At 48.7% G+C, this 4,294-nt stretch overlaps 1 long non-coding RNA gene across 1 annotated transcript; it reads right to left on the bottom strand.

Annotated features, from left to right (window-relative positions):
• Positions 1–297: 297 nt before the first annotated feature.
• LOC131280860 (uncharacterized) lies at positions 298–1,986 on the bottom strand. The gene is made up of 2 exons (XR_009188510.1): positions 1,925–1,986; positions 298–512 (listed from the first exon to the last, which is right to left on the bottom strand). It is a non-coding gene; the product is annotated as an uncharacterized lncRNA (long non-coding RNA).
• Positions 1,987–4,294: the final 2,308 nt, after the last annotated feature.

The following is a 4,294-nucleotide window of genomic DNA, read 5'->3' as shown; positions in this document are numbered from 1 at the left end:
AGAGCTGGAGCTTGTGCAAAACCACAGCAAAAATTTTCTCTAGAATGCTAAGATTTCAAGATTTCAAGCATCTACCCACTTGCAGCAGGTAGATGCTTCAAACCAGTGCCTAAAACAGTGCCTGACACTTAGTAGGCCTGTGGTGACCACATAGTAGGTGCTTAGCAAATATTGGCTGTGCAAAAGCAGCATCAGTTCTTGAAAATAATCTTCACTTTAAAATGTCAAATGAAATGGTTAGTCTAGTAAACATTTGTCAGTGGATTTTACCTGAAATAATCCTCCTATTCAGTGAGATCTCTTCCAATATGAACTTTATAAGCAAAAAATGTGGAGTTTTCTGGCAGTCTTTGTGATGGTTAGAGGGTGGGAAGAGATAGGGGGAGGGGCAGGGGAGAGCTGGGGTGAGGGTGACGAGAAAACCCAGACTGGGTGCAGGGTGTTGCCAGCCTGCTCTGAAGAAGTCACAGTGCACCTGGCAGGTTCCAGGCTCTGAAGAAGTCACAGTGCACCTGGAAAGGGAAACACATGCCTGGGAACTTCCATTATAACAGCCAATTGCAAAGCAGTCAACATACTATATGGCACAAATGAGCACACAGAGAAGAACAGAGAATACATGTTTCTGTCTGTATCCTCCCCGGGAGCCCATTTTGGCATCTAGTGAAGAAACAGTAGTATCATAACTGGAAGGGAAAAAACAAAAACAGTCTGAAGATAGGCAGAGGCCATGTTGTCACTTCACAGAATCATCCAAAACAGGCCCTGTCGCTTCTCCGGGTGTGACCTTGGCCAGGTCACGGAACCCATCTAAACCCCGGTTCCCTCCGTTGAACACTAGGGCAAATCACAGTGCCTACCTCATAGCGTTACTGTGAGGATGACATAAGATCATCCATGTGTCGTGCCAAGCGGTGAACTGTGCTCAATAAATATTTATGGTTATCATTCACAGAGGGCAGTCTAACGCTAAAGGACAAGAGGGACTTGTTGGGTGCTACAAAGCTTGGGGAAATGCTTCAAAATCTGACTCCTATTCCAGAAACTTCCACGCCCTCCTCATGACCCACGAACATCAGCCCAGACTGGCTTTTTAACAGGGAGGGGAGCGAGGCGCTGGCGCGCTGGGCGTGCGCTGTTTGGCTGTCGTCGCTGTCCCAGCGTGTGAATGGCGGCCGCGGCCGGGCCTCCTTTCCCATCATGCCCTTGTTCCCACACACCCGTGTCACTGCCCGCCCGGCTCCCTCCCCACCCCCGGCTCCCTCCTCTCTCGGGCGCTGGTGGCCCGGCCTTCTGTGCTCCTCTTTGTTCACGGCTTCCGCCTTGGCTGAGGCGCACCCGGGTCACGGGTCACGAGCGGCCCCGTCCTCGGCAGCTCGAGAGCACGAAAGCCACAGCGCGGCCGGGCCCCAGAGCCCGTACAGCCGCCTGGCTGACGGCAGAGCCGGGACGGTGGCTTTCCTTCCACGGAGAAAGGAAAAAGCCCCTGAGGAAACTTGGACTTAAAAGCCACGCAGCCGTGTGGACCGCGAGGACGGCAGCCGTAACAGAGGCGCGTGGGTGGCCGGTCACCGTGGGAACGCCGTCGGCGCACGCAAGCGTCACCTGAGGAGGACCCAGGGCCTTCACCGGAGGGGCGAAAAGCCTTTTTGGCTGACTCCCTGACTCTGTGTTTCCTACAATTCTACAAGAAAGATCCCGGGACATGAGAAAAAGGAAACGGAGAAAATGTGTCCTGTGATCCGAAGTTAAGCCAAGAACAGGACGGACAATGTGAGCCAAATAGAAAGGAGGCCAAGCTTTCCTAGGGCCCCGGCTTTTTTTTTCCAAACGCTCAAACCTGTTTAACTGCTTAGCTTGAACTCTAGTTCTGGGATACAGTGCACTATGGGAAAGGAAATTCAGTTAGCACTCAGCACCTTACCTTCATTCTTAGGTCAATAGACTCCAAAGGCACATTAACAGTGATTGCTACCAATTGATTTCTGAAAGAAAGGTGAGAGAGAGGGAGAGAGAGAGAGCAGGTGACATTCTTTAATTAAGAATTTTCCTGGGAGAGGTCATCCTACCCTAACTGTAGAAAGCAACACCCACTGTCCTTGCCAACCCTAATAAATTCCCAGATTACCCGAGGCATATGTTTTGACTACTTAGAACCACATTCTCTCTACCATGTTCACAGCAATTTCAATGAGCAAATTTCTACAATTAAACCTTGAAAGATACTAACAACAACCAACATCAATATACTGCCTCAGAGTTTGCAAAGCGGTTCCGTAACTATTACAACCATGCTGAGAGGAAGGCGTTAACTGCCCTGATTTTACAAAGTGAGGACGCGCACTGGGACTCAGAAAAGATTGCCACCTGACTGAGGTCACCACGTCAGAAGTATTCAAGCCAGAACTCGAACTTGACACCAAATCCCTTGACCTTTCTACTGCTCTGGAAAAACTAGGGCTTGCCATCCAGAGGCCCACAGCCCTCGGTGTATACTGCTCTAATGGGCTCCACCACACCCTGGGAGAATGGCAAGGAGCAAACACAGCATCTCTCCTAATGGTTAGAGAAACTGAGGCACGGCTAGATTTTTAGCGACTTGACTGAGTGATAATGACTCAAATCATTATCGCTGAACTAGACCACCTCGGAGCTCAGGGATATCACACTGAATTTTGGCTTGACATGATTAGCTAAAACAAGATCCCCAGAAAAATTTTAAAAAAATAATAATAAAAGACTGCAATATGGGGGGGTGACCTTCCAGCAATCACGCAGGAGACTGTGTATCCAGAGATCATTTCACCGAGGGAGGACTGGAAGGCTTTCGCTGTCCTTTATGTCTCATAATGTGCTAATCAGATTATCTCATATGAGCTATTACATGTGTCCTATGAATAATGTCATTCCAGAGCTTCTGGAGAATAGGAATGGAGTTCCAGGCCTTTGAAAAACAACCCTGGGCAGAGTCTGAGTAATCTAGTACATCTGAATCCCAAGAAAAAGACAAGCCTCGATTAGGAGTCAGGAAAGAAATGATGCAAACATTTCTGAGCCCTGGAAAAAGGGAAACATGGACAGAACCGGGAGTTGGCTAAGAAGGGATGGCTGCTTTCTGTCCTGCTGGCTTTTCCTTCCGGCCCACTGTGGCGTGCGAAAAGTGGCTGCATGGCTCCTGGGTCTGCGGAAAGGCAATTCGGAGACCAAGACTTAAGGGTGGGCGTAGCTCCTGAGCCTGGCTACTTGTCATGCACAGTTGAAGGACACTCTGCTTGCAGGTTTACTCTCCAGTCCCATCGACAGTCCTTTGGCAAGGCCCAACTCCCAGTAACCGGACGTGCCAAGTGTGGTGTGGATGTGTTTTTCCCCTTCCAGCTTCTTTTGTTGCACTTTATTGTTTTTCCTACTCGATATTAAGCTGTCTCCATGATGTGAGACATCCTTCCTCTCTAAAATTTCCAGGAAGCACAGTTGCCTCCCACGTGTTAGATTTAATGTAACTCAAACCGAAGTTGGAGGTTATTTCTCCTAATTCAGGAAAAGTTGTGAGCTTGGCAACACAAATGGAAAGAGCTGGGGAAAAAAAAAAGGTAGTGGATTTTTGGGTGTTTTTCTCATTTGGGTTGTGTGTGTGTTTCATAAAGTGCATGGGAGAATTAAGCTCGAAAAGCAACTGCTTGGAGAGATAGACACTCTTGTAATGCGTGTTGTGCATAATGGATTTGGCAGGCCCGAGCACAGAAATTTCCAGAAGTGTTTGCGTGGCAGTAGTTCTTAGCCAATTCACATTTTTAAGCTGGCCTGGCCGGCTGCCCAACCTTCAGAAAAAGTCTTGTATCTCCACAAGTTTGGCTGGCCTCGCTGACGAGTTTCCAAACTGCATGGCAACATTGGATGAGCTGATTTTCAAGTGCCAAAAAAACTCCTGCTACTTACATTGTTACTAAATACCAGATGTGCTTAATAAAGAGCAAGTGGAGCCAAACCTAGGGTAATCAAATAACCTATCATTAACGTTTTCTAAAAACAAAAAATGCAATTGGAACACCAGATTACTGTTTTTCTTTGTTTGCTTTACGCCCCATTACTGGAACCCCTAGGGTGATGGGAACGAGACACGGGCGGAGGGGACGGCTCTGGCAGCGCCGAAGCTGCTGTTTACAATCCCAGCCCTGCACATCTGAAACGTGTGTGAGAAAGTCAAGGCCTGCACCGATTTCCTCTAGGCCCGCACCCCACAAGGACCCGGGAGGGAAGGGACATTCCGCGCTGAGGCTCTCGGTGCGGCTAGAAG

Source organism: Dasypus novemcinctus, chromosome 13, assembly GCF_030445035.2.
Source record: "Dasypus novemcinctus isolate mDasNov1 chromosome 13, mDasNov1.1.hap2, whole genome shotgun sequence".
Taxonomy (NCBI): Eukaryota; Metazoa; Chordata; class Mammalia; order Cingulata; family Dasypodidae; genus Dasypus; species Dasypus novemcinctus.
The sequence above is the reverse complement of the archived record's forward strand: the minus strand, read 5'-3'. Positions and strand labels throughout refer to the sequence as shown.